Genomic DNA, 6,342 nt, shown 5'->3' on the forward strand with positions numbered 1-6,342 from the left:
CAGACTCTGTGATCTGGTGCGCTGCCATGGAACCAGGTAGAAGCAATGGGGAGAGGTAGCAAAGGGGGCGAAACGGCTGAAAGGCAATGCAATCTACGGGAAGGCGGAGGGAGCCAGCCGAGGAGCGGGGTGAATCTTTTGGTTTTCACCATGGGAAACCATCAGTCGACGACTTTTCTCATCTGGAAGCAGTGGGTTTTATAGGCGGAGTCATCGTGATAATAGCTGCCGCTCCTGCTCCCATCCATCAAAAAATAAAAATCCTTCCGCACCTGCCGCACCCAAACACAAGAGCAACATTGCGGTGGATATTTAAATTTACCTGTCGGCAAGGAGAAAAAAAAGGGTGAAACACAAATGTGGCAGCGGCCTAACTAATCGGTCGCACTAGCCCAACTAGCTAGCCAGTGTGCTTCACTGATGTACTCGGCGGGAAAGGTGGTCTTTTGTGATTTGACGACTCATTTACTTGCTTCGGTGCTACGACCAAGGAGGACCCAGAAAACACGCGGTAGGGTGTCCCACGTCTCAGCAAGGAAGAAAATTTGCGTGCACCACCCGGGAGGACCCCGGAAAAGCGCAGTACGGTGTGACACATCTCGGCACGGAGGAAAAATGTGTGTGTAAAAATATACTCTATCAGACGTACTACCTATGGTCCGACCTCGAGACCTAGCCAGTCGGTCAAAAACACCCCACTAGCCACCCAGCTTCATCATGCTAACATGGCACGGAGGATAGGTGTGGTTAGCTTCGTCTCGACCAGCCACAGTGTCTCTTGTTCTAGGCGATTCCTCTATATTCCAAGATTTTTTAGTTATAATAACACCATGGCAAGCTCGCACCGCTCTTCATGTGTGCCCGTGCGTGTAAAGGAGACGATGGAGAGGAGAGAGAGATCGCAGACATGGGACCCACAAGTAAGTGAGTCAACGGTCAAGCACGTGTTGACGAGCCACTCCCTCTACTCTACTCAATGCAATACTATATAAAGTCAAGTTATTATGGGACCAAGCCAACAACCGTTGTTATTTCAGGCTATCGACTTATGCTTTGTAGTCCAGGTTGCCAGTTCGAATATCGTCTTTCAGATTTGTTAGTTTTAGGTCCAAATTTGATCAATAACAAGTGGGACCCCCATGTGTTATTCCGATATTTCAGTGTAGGATGGTTTTTTTGCACAAAAACTTTGCGCGGTTAGACAAGCAACGACACGAGTTACACTTATTTTGCAAGTTTAGGAACCAAAATGATAGCAGCATAGAATATGACATCCACCCCGCAACTTAGATGCTATGGTGATACGAGTTTTTACGTCGCTCGAACTGAGATCCAATGGCTTGGGAGCAGTCTTTGTAATTATGCGCACTTTCCAAACTCTCCAAGGTTTTTTTGCAAATAAAACATGCAGGCCTCGTGTGTGTTGCTGCATCTTGCATCCAACGGTTCCCCGTTGCTCACATTAGGTGCTCCCAGTAGCTTAATTAGCTACTACAGTGATACGAGCATCTAGGTCGTATGATCCGTGATCAGATGTCGCATGCGTAGTACTTGTACTTTCTGCGCAATTCCCAAACTCTCTCAGGTGTATATTGAAAAAACATTCAAACCTCCTACAGTGAGCCGTTAGATCTCTGGGAACTCGTATCACCATAGAATCTACGGTGCGGGAGCACCTCATATTCTCCCGTGCGAGAAAACATCAGGTGTTCTCGCAGCTTGGATGCTACGGTGATACGAGCTTCGAGGTCTTTCGATCTGAGATCCAATGGCATCTGAGCAGTCTTTGTGCTTGTAAGCAAAGGCCAAACTCTTTGGGGGCTTTTATGCAAAAAAACATTTGAACCACCAATGAATTGTTGGATTACAGATCCAACAGCTCCGACGAGCTTGTATCACGAAAGCATCTAAGGTGTGGTAGCACATGATGTTCTTGCATACAGGAAAATATGAGGTCCTCCTTCATCTTAGATGCTACGGTGATACGAGCTTCAAGGTCGTTGGATATGGGATCCAAGGGCATCTGAGTAGTTTTTGTAAAAAATGTGCGTAATTCTCAAACTCATTAAGGTTTCCTGTAAAAATGTTAAGACATCACGTGAGCTGCTATATCTCAGATCTACAAGCCCCAAGCCACTCGTATCAGCATATAGCATTTAAGGTGTGGAGGAAAATGATATTCTCCTGGGGAGGGGGTGCACAACTGTCATGCCCAATATGCGACCTTATCCAAAAGGAACTCGAAGGTCCCACCAAGGATAGACCCGCATATTGAAACGCTTTTGCAAGGTGGATATCATTACATCAACATTACATAATAGATGGGGATACATACAAGAGGCATACAATGCCACACGAATACAACATCATCATACATAAGAGCATCATCCGACTACGGATGAAACACAAACAGAAACTCAAACGACATCCACCCTGCTAGCCCAGGCTGCCGACCTGGAACCTATCCCTGATCGAAGAAGAAGCAGAAGAAGAACTCAACGCAAGCAAGCATCGCTCTCGCGTCATGATCATCGCATAACCTGTACCTGCAACTGTTGTTGTAGTAATCTGTGAGCCACGAGGACTCAGCAATCCCATTACCATGGGTATCAAGACTAGCAAAGCTTAAAGGGAAAGGAAGGGGTAAAGTGGTGAGGCTGCAGCAGCGACTAAGCATATATGGTGGCTAACATACGCAAATAAGAGCGAAGAGAGCAAGCAGAACGGTCGTGAAGCTAGCAATGATCAAGAAGTGATCCTGAACTCCTATTACGTCAAACATAACACAGAAATCGTGTTCACTTCCCAGACTCCGCCGAAAAGAGAGCACCACGGCTACACACGCGGTTGATGCGTTTTAATTCGGATCTGGTGTCAAGTTATCTACAACCGGACATTAACAAATTCCCATCTGCCTATAACCACAGGCACGGCTTTCGAAAGATTATACCCTGCAGGGGTGTCCCAACTTAGCCCATGACAAGCTCTCGCGATCAACGAAGGAATAGACCTTCTCCCAGGAAGACCCGATCAGACTCGGAATCCCGATTTACAAGACATTTCGATAATGGTAAAACAAGACCAGCAAAGCCGCCCGATGCGCCAACAAATCCCGATAGGAGCTGCACATATCTCGTTCTCAGGGCACACCGGATGAGCAAAGCGTACAGGAACCGACGTAACCCAAGTTGCCAAGGGATGGCCCCGCACAGTGCTCTAGTTCGGACCAACACTTAGATAAGCACTGGCTCGGGGGGCTAAAATAAAGATGACCCTTGGGTTGGCCGACCCAAGGGAAAGGGTAGGTGGTGGTGAGGCAAATGGTAAAACCAAGGTTGGGCCTTGCTGGAGGAGTTTTATTCAAAGCAAACTGTCAAGGGGGTCCCATAAATCACCCGACCGCGTAAGGAACGCAAAATCCGGGAACATAACACCGGTATGACGGAAACTAGGGCGGCAAGAGTGGAACAAAACACTAGGCAAAAGGCCGAGTCTTCCACCCTTTACCAAGTATATAGATGCATTAATAATATAAGAGATATTGTGATATCCCAACCAAAATCCTGTCCACCATGGAGAAATCTTCAACTTCACCTGCAACTAGCAACGCTATAAGAGGGGCTGAGAAAAAGTGATAACATAGCCAAACAATGGTTTGCATAGGAAAGGTGTCAAAGGTTAGAGGTTCATGGCAATATGGGATGGCTTGATGAGCAAAAGATAGGTAACGCAGCAAAGCGATAGAATGAAGCAACTAGCATAGCAATGATAGTAGTGAGATCCAGGGCAGCGGTCATCTTGCATGAAATCCCGCAAGGAAGAAGAACGAGTCCATGAAGAAGATGAAGCCACGAAGACGAACCAAGCGTAGACGAACGAATCCTCACGATCGCAACGAAACAGGAACTATTGAAAAGAAGCACACAACATAGTAAACACACCACACATGAACATGACATGATGCACAACAAGCATGATGCATGACAAATCTACATGAAGCTACTCATGGCAAGAGATGATGCAAACAAGAGCAACACATCAAGGCAAGTTTAAATGAGGCCGGGAACAACATATAACAATTCTGGTAAGTCCTCATATGCATATTTCGAAATTGGTCCAGATCTGAATAAACCTTATGTTCAAGTTGTTAAACAGCAAGTTAAGATGCACAAAGATGATCTACACGAGATTCTAGTCAAGTTACATATGAAGTTCATTTGGTTCCAAGCTACGACCTAGAAGATATGAGCAAAACAAGATAAACATGGCATTGATGCAAAATGCACCCAAACATCAAGCAAACACCTCAAAACAAGGATACAACATGATAATATGAAGCTACATGCAAAATCAAGCAAGTTTCATATAGAGCACACTCAAAACGGAGCAACGGTTCAACACAGACACATGAAACAAGTTTAAAGGACAAGCTGTCCAAAACAGCAACTAGGCACATTGCAAGCATCAAAAAAATATTCTACAGGACCACAACATAATAACAAAACTCATGGTCATTATGTACAGGTAAAGCATTACAAAACATGAACACTGAGCTATCTCCAGAAATCACTAGAACATGCTCAAACACACATGGTAAGATTGCAAGTTATTACAATTCAGACTTTGCAGAAAATAACATCACGATGCAATGTTTAGAGCTATCAAACAACATGTTACAGGAACTTATCATGGCAAACAAAGGCATGCGATAAATCTACTCAAATCATAGATCAAAATACCCTTACTGACCATGAGCCAAAAAGGATTAGAAAATATGATGGCACCCACGTAAACATGGCAAGTTATATTACAGATTCAAACATGGCAGAAATAGAATTATGAAGGCATGTAGATGAGCTTGTGCAACTCACTACAGAGCAATACAAGGCATGGCAAGGCAACCATCAGTAAGAAGGCATGTTTGTGAAGCTAAGCATGGCAATAGCAAGGTCATAGGGTGCATGGATCACTAGCAAAACACATGGGAACAAGTGAACTTAATGTAAACAGGCTGACAGCAACATTATGAAGCAACTTTGAAGCAAGATATGAACAAGCTACATCAAGCTATAAATGCAACCAGGGGAATGGATGGATAGAGCATGACATGTAGATCAAAACATGTTTATACAACATCTCCAGATTATGCATAGAATGATTAGTATCAACATGTTTATATAGCATCACGAAATAACAGATTTAGCCTAGCAAAACAGCAACATCATGTACACTACTTAACAAGCTCGATTCACTCACCACAAGTCATTGCATGACAAGATAAGCATAGCATCATCAAGAAGACATGTTTGTGAAACAAACCAAGTCAAGAACAAGTCCATAGGATGCAAGGATCAACTATAGCAACCTTGGCCAAATTCAATAACATGTAAACAATCTGCCAGGAAACATTTTGAAGCAAAAGTAGAGCACGAAAATGACATACTAGACTACTCCATAATTGCACCAAGAGGCATGAATGGATAGAAAATAACCACATGTTCAAAAGACCCTTACTTAAGTATCTCAAAATATGCATGGATCTCTCTGTAGCATCAAGTTTACATGGCATCAAAATAACAGCAGAACAGGGACTAAAATCAGCAACATCACGATGCCTAGTTTGCATGCTTGTGCTAGTCACCACATTGATCACAAAAATACATGGCATACACCACTGTAAAGAAGACATAGCATAGATCAACACACATGTAGACATCAGCCTCATAGGATGCACACATCAATCATGGCAAAAATGACAAATGAGCTCGTTCTGATAGCAGACAACAGAAAACATTATGAAGCACTCTTAGAACGATGATTCAGGCATCAAGATGACATCAAATGAATATGATGCAATGGAACGAAATGATGTACTCGTCAAGGCGAACAATTTGACATATTACACGCACAAGACGGAGCTACGGATGCAGAGATGTGATGCGATGAAGATGCAACAAAATTAATGGCAGAATATGACTTAGTGGAATTCGGGGGAGGAGAAGAAAGTCAACCGAGGATATCCGATCGGATCTGGCGCGCAGAAGCCGAGGACGACGCCGGAGATGACGACCGGAGCTCCGGCGAGGGCGGGAGGCAGGGCGAGGTTGAGGTCGCGCGGGGGCGGCGCTAGAGGTTCGGGGCCGGCCGGATCCGGGTGGATCTGGCCGGGGTGGCGAGAAGCGGCGGCGGAGGAGCTCCGGCCAGAGCTCGGCCGAGCGGCGGCGGCAGTGGGGCCGAGGCCGGCGCGGATGCTCGGGAGGAGCTCCGGGCGGCGCGACGCCGGAGGAGCTCCGGCAGGAGGAGGGCGGAGCCGGACGCGGGGGCCGGGGCGCTGGGAGGCGA

This window comes from Triticum dicoccoides, chromosome 4B (genome assembly GCF_002162155.2).
Source record: "Triticum dicoccoides isolate Atlit2015 ecotype Zavitan chromosome 4B, WEW_v2.0, whole genome shotgun sequence".
Taxonomy (NCBI): Eukaryota; Viridiplantae; Streptophyta; class Magnoliopsida; order Poales; family Poaceae; genus Triticum; species Triticum dicoccoides.